The 6470-nt window shown below is 52.3% G+C and overlaps 1 long non-coding RNA gene across 2 annotated transcripts in view; it reads right to left on the minus strand.

Annotated features, from left to right (window-relative positions):
• The window catches only part of LOC138353150 (uncharacterized), a 400025-nt gene that overhangs the window by 308861 nt on the left and 84694 nt on the right, over positions 1-6470 (minus strand). The gene's annotated exons all lie outside the window — the stretch shown is intronic.

Genomic DNA, 6470 nt, shown 5'->3' on the forward strand with positions numbered 1-6470 from the left:
CTTCCCCTCTAGTGCCTTCATACCTGTCCATGTTGTCAAGGTGGGGAGTGTGTTGTCAACATAACAGTTCCAGAGATCTCTAATATAAATGTAAGACGACTTCTTAGTCTTATTAAGGTAAGATTTAGGAAATACAAGAAATAGTTCAATTGAAAAACAATTAAATGAGGGTTGTGCAGGAGATCCCAGGGTAAATAATGGTTTGTAATCCCGCCCCCCCCCATGTTGGCGGCCACTACGGCTCAGATTCGTCCTTTTATACGCTCTTCACATAGCCACTTGAAGAAAAGTATTTTTGGCTTCTATTTAGATATAACATAATTCATAACAAAATATGAATTAAATAACTGTTGTAAGTGAGGACTCTTGTCTTAATCTTGTCCGCTACAGGGCCATTTGTGGAGAGATTTTGTTTTATTAAATAATAAGGGAAAGCAAAACTAAACTCCTAAACATAGGAGGGTCATTAACTTATCTATCCACGCTCTAATCAATCAATCGTTTAATAAATCAATCTCTCTCTCTCTCTCTCTCCTTATATTTTCAGTTTTCTATCTACCCTTTGTTATGGGTGTAAAGTGTGTCTTTACAGCGAGAAAAAGTGTTTCTTCACCGTGTTCCCGGCTGCTTCAATATTGAACCCTCCACAGGTGAGCTGCTCGAGGCTCTCTATTGTGGCTCTTTACGCAGCTCTATACCCAAGGGAATTTTCTGATTCCTCTGTAGTAAATATTTAAGAAACTCTATAGTAATGGCTTTACAGTATTTCCCTATGGAACTATATACTCAAGACTCTATACAGCACTTCATATTGAGCGTCTTGTACTCACGTCTCTATGTAAAACTTCCTATAGAGCTCTACAATCTCACAGCTCTATTAGGAACACATGACAGTGTTCTTGTGACTATGAACCATTAATACTTTCTACCCCCTGAGGCGTTAATAGTTGTTTGTTTGTTTGTTTGTTTGCTTAATTATGATGTCCTCTGTTGCTGTACGTGAGGCGCTCTACAGGACTCTTCGTGGTGTGCTGCTCTGTCTGGCTGTTGATGTTGCTTTAGATTTAGCTACTCAGAACGAAGTGTCCATGTAGCACGGACTACGGTGATCCCCTATGGCGTGTTGTGTGCTTACTAATCAGTAACTACGGGGAGTGAGGTCTAGCTCAATATGCCTCGCCATCTTGTCTTGTTGCGGTTCAACCTAACTATTCTGACTTTCAAAATTCTTTGTCGAATCTGCCCTAAAAGTTGTGGATAGATGAACTTCTTCAATTTCCTCTGCTAGAGCATTCCACTTATTAACTACCCGTACAGGGTATGAGTACTTTCTTACATCACTTATCTATGTCCCCCGAGTATCATGTAAGTTGTGATCATATCCCCTCTGTTCTGCCTATCCTCTAGGGATGTGTGATCTTGTTCCATCAGCCTGTGTTTGTAGTTTAGCCCTCTTAGCTATGGCACTAATCTTGCTGCAAATCTCTCTACTTCTCAGTTTTGGCTTTATGTGCGGATTCCAACATTGGTCGAACAAATGTTGTGTAAATTGCTTTGAAAAAGTCCTGATTCTGGTATCTAAACGATGTTTTTATATTGGTCGGCGTCCCATATGCTGCCGATGCTATCTTGTTTGTGTGCCACCGGTGTGAGTGTCAGAATTATATCCACTTCTAGATTCATCTCTCTTTCTTAGTCGTGCAGCGGCCTTCCCCGTATGGTGTAGCTGTTTTCTGGTCTCCTCTCTCTCTTTTTCCCATCCTCGTTACTTTACACTTGTACGGATTAAACTCCAGCAGTCATTTGTCTGACCACTCCTGGAGTTTGTCACGGTCCTCCTGTAGCTTTCTGCAGTCCTCGTCAGTCTCCACGATGCTCATCAGCTTTTAACCATCTGTCAACATTGACATGTCTGAGCTTACTCCCTCTGGTCGGTCGTTCACATAAATTATGAACAGCAGTGGGCCCAGGACAGAGCCTTGTGGGACCCACTTGTTACACTTCTCCTGGAGCTTGAAAACTCCTCTGTGACTGTGACTCTTATTTCTGTCCTTCAGATACTCTCTTACCCAGTCCAGTGTTATCTCAGCCTGGTTCTCCATCTTGTACAATGGAACAGTGTCAAATGTCTTTTGACAGTCAAAACAAACAGTCTACCCAGGCTTCCTTTTCCTGTCTTATTTAGTAAGCTTATCATAAAACTCAGTCAAGTTTGTCAGACACGATTTTCCATTTGTAAATCCAATTTGATTTTATGTCACAAAAGTGAATCCTCTCAAAATGCTCCACCATTCTCGACTAGAATACCTTCTCTGACACTTTACAAAGAATATTTGTCACTGACGCTGGTCTGTAGTTTAATGCCTCCTTTCTATCCCCCTTTTATGGGGACTACGTTTGTCTTTTTCCATACATCTGGCAGACTACTGGCCTCAAGGATTTTAGTAAACAATTTAGACAATGGGTGGCAGAGTACTTCTGCAGCCTCCCTCAGCAGTCATGGGGTGAGATTAGATCTGCACCATTGATTTTGTCACACCTAGTTCCCCCATGATTTTTGTCACCTCTTCCACCGAGACTACAATGCCATCCAGTATTTCCTCTGACCTTTCATCTTTCAACCTTGGTCTCCACGCCGGTTCTAATGTAAAGTCCTCCGGAAATCTTTCGTTGAGTTCCTTGCATACTTCCTTATCCTTCTTTGTGAGAGCTCCCCCTTGTTTCCTCCATCTGAGCACATGGTCTCTCACTATCATGTTTCATCTTTTACTGCTATAAAACAGCTTTGGTTGTTCTTGCCTCTTTGCTTCTTTCCTAATTCGGGTGTATTCATTCCTTGCTCTCTTTAGTGCCTCTCTATTGTTTCTGTTTCTATTTCTCTGTTCTTTTTCCAGGCTCTTTTTGTCATTTCTTTAGCTTCCTGCATCGCCTATTGAGCCAGAGGTTTACTTTACTTGCTTTAAGCTGCTCCTCCTTGAGTAGTATGAACTGTTCCGTTCCTTTGGCAGATTTCCCAGCAATGAACTCCATCATCTGATGGAATTCCATCCCATGCTGTCTTCCCTTACATTTATATCATTCCCACTGGATTTCCAAACAGAAAGTCTGTCATCCTGTTGTAGTCCGCACGCCTGTAACCTCTCTTCTTCTTCTTCAACGAGTGTCTGTATGTAACCAAGTCCTTGAGCGCCACTGTGTGTCCACGCATGACAGTACAGGGGTCGCTGGCTCCTAGAAGCATCACAAACTGTAGTTGTTCAACATCTGCTTCATTTTGGGAAAACAGCAAGTCTGGTGTTGCTGGTGGATCGTCAACTCTCACTCTTGTTGGTGGTGTTGCATGTTGCTTCAGGAAGTGTGTGTGTGTGTGTGTGCCGCGTCTACCAGTGTTGCTCTCCATGTCTCCTCACACCCGGGGAGGGGGGGGGGGTGTTCCTTATTTATCCTGTCTATTTCTCTGTGGTTGAAGTCCACCAGTGTTAGGATTTTAGCTCTTGTGTCCCTAGGTACTGTGGCTCCTTTTTCCATCACATTTAGGCAATTCTCAACACATCTGTGGTACTCTTCCCTCCACACGAGGTGGTGGAGGGTTGGGGGGGGGGTAGAGGGAAGAGGGTGGGGGGGGAGGGAGGTAGTGGGAAGAGGGAGGGGGGGGGGAGGGAGGGAGAGGGTGGGGGGAGGGAGGGGAAGAAGGAAGGTAGTGGGGAGAAGGTCAGACGTAACCCAAAATAAAGTCTTGCATGATTCACCAGGCGGCTCTCACCTTGATTGTGTGTCGTCGCCCGCCCAGGCCCCCCCTCTCCTGTGGCCTCCAGGCCCCCCCTCTCCTGTGGCCTCCAGGCCCCCCCTCTCCTGTGGCCTCCAGGCCCCCCCTCTCCTGTGGCCTCCAGGCCCCCCCTCTCCTGTGGCCTCCAGGCCCCCCCTCTCTCCTGTGGCCTCCAGGACCCCCTCTCCTGTGGCCTCCAGGCCCCCCCTCTCCTGTGGCCTCCAGGCCCCCCCTCACTGGTGGCCTCCAGGCCCCCCCTCACTGGTGGCCTCCAGGCCCCCCCTCACTGGTGGCCTCCAGGCCCCCCCTCACTGGTGGCCTCCAGGCCCCCCCTCACTGGTGGCCTCCAGGCCCCCCCTCACTGGTGGCCTCCAGGCCCCCCCTCACTGGTGGCCTCCAGGCCCCCCCTCACTGGTGGCCTCCAGGCCCACCCTCACTGGTGGCCTCCAGGCCCCCCCCTCACTGGTGGCCTCCAGGCCCTCACTTGTGGCCTCCAGGCCCCTCACTTGTGGCCTCCAGGCCCTTCACTTGTGGCCTCCAGGCCCCTCACTTGTGGCCTCCAGGCCCCTCACTTGTGGCCTCCAGGCCCTCACTTGTGGCCTCCAGGCCCTCACTTGTGGCCTCCAGGCCCTCACTTGTGGCCTCCAGGCCCTCACTTGTGGCCTCCAGGCCCTCACTTGTGGCCTCCAGGCCCTCACTTGTGGCCTCCAGGCCCTCACTGGTGGCCTCCAGGCCCTCACTGGTGGCCTCCAGGCCCTCACTGGTGGCCTCCAGGCCCCTCACTGGTGGCCTCCAGGCCCCTCACTGGTGGCCTCCAGGCCCCTCACTGGTGGCCTCCAGGCCCCTCACTGGTAGCCTCCAGGCCCCTCACTTGTGGCCTCCAGGCCCTCACTTGTGGCCTCCAGGCCCCTCTGGAAGCAGACCAACGCCGTGGCAGGGTCTCATCTTGAGATGATTTCGGGGCTTAGCGTCCCCGCGGCCCGGTCCTCGACCAGACCATTTTGTTACATCCTCCCCAGGAAGCAGCCCGTAGCAGGTGTCTAACTCCCAGGTATCTACTTACTGCTAGGTGAACAGATGCATCAGGGTGAAAGAAACTATGCCCATTTGTTTTCGCCTCCACCGGGTGATCGAACCCGAAACCTCAGGACTGGGAATTCTAAGTGCTGTCCACTCAGCTGTCAGGCCCCCGTACGGATGGCGGCATTCACTCACGGCGTCATTAATCTCTAGTCACAAGTGTCTCTGTGGTTGATCGGTCATTCTCAGGTGGTCTGGTGGTCCTCTCATTCCCTCTCTTCCCTCTTTCTCTCCCTTCCTCTCCCTCTTTCTCCCTTCCTCTCCCTTTTTCTCCCTTCTCCTTCCCTCTCCTTCCCTATTCCCCTGGAGGACAGACCAGTCCGTCATGCCAGGCCCTGGAGGACAGACCAGTCCGTCATGCCAGGCCCTGGAGGACAGACCAGTCCGTCATGCCAGGCCCTGGAGGACAGACCAGTCCGTCACGCCAGGCCCTGGAGGACAGACCAGTCCGTCACGCCAGGCCCTGGAGGACAGACCAGTCCGTCACGCCAGGCCCTGGAGGACAGACCAGTCCGTCACGCCAGGCCCTGGAGGACAGACCAGTCCGTCACGCCAGGCCCTGGAGGACAGACCAGTCCGTCACGCCAGGCCCTGGAGGACAGACCAGTCCGTCACGCCAGGCCCTGGAGGACAGACCAGTCCGTCACGCCAGGCCCTGGAGGACAGACCAGTCCGTCACGCCAGGCCCTGGAGGACAGACCAGTCCGTCACGCCAGGCCCTGGAGGACAGACCAGTCCGTCATGCCAGGCCCTGGAGGACAGACCAGTCCGTCATGCCAGGCCCTGGAGGACAGACCAGTCCGTCATGCCAGGCCCTGGAGGACAGACCAGTCCGTCATGCCAGGCCCTGGAGGACAGACCAGTCCGTCATGCCAGGCCCTGGAGGACAGACCAGTCCGTCATGCCAGGCCCTGGAGGACAGACCAGTCCGTCATGCCAGGCCCTGGAGGACAGACCAGTCCGTCACGCCAGGCCCTGGAGGACAGACCAGTCCGTCACGCCAGGCCCTGGAGGACAGACCAGTCCGTCACGCCAGGCCCTGGAGGACAGACCAGTCCGTCACGCCAGGCCCTGGAGGACAGACCAGTCCGTCACGCCAGGCCCTGGAGGACAGACCAGTCCGTCATGCCAGGCCCTGGAGGACAGACCAGTCCGTCACGCCAGGCCCTGGAGGACAGACCAGTCCGTCACGCCAGGCCCTGGAGGACAGACCAGTCCGTCACGCCAGGCCCTGGAGGACAGACCAGTCCGTCATGCCAGGCCCTGGAGGACAGACCAGTCCGTCATGCCAGGCCCTGGAGGACAGACCAGTCCGTCATGCCAGGCCCTGGAGGACAGACCAGTCCGTCATGCCAGGCCCTGGAGGACAGACCAGTCCGTCATGCCAGGCCCTGGAGGACAGACCAGTCCGTCATGCCAGGCCCTGGAGGACAGACCAGTCTGTCATGCCAGGGTACCGTAAACATGCAGCTCAAGGTCCTCATGTCCTGGTGGGCACAAGGAAACCTCTTGTGGGAAATTTTACCCACCATGTCAATATTATTATTAAAGAAATTATTACTTTTATATTATATCTATAAAACATCAGAATCACATCATATCCATTGTATTGTATTATATATCA

Source organism: Procambarus clarkii, chromosome 56 (assembly GCF_040958095.1).
Source record: "Procambarus clarkii isolate CNS0578487 chromosome 56, FALCON_Pclarkii_2.0, whole genome shotgun sequence".
Classification (NCBI taxonomy): domain Eukaryota; kingdom Metazoa; phylum Arthropoda; class Malacostraca; order Decapoda; family Cambaridae; genus Procambarus; species Procambarus clarkii.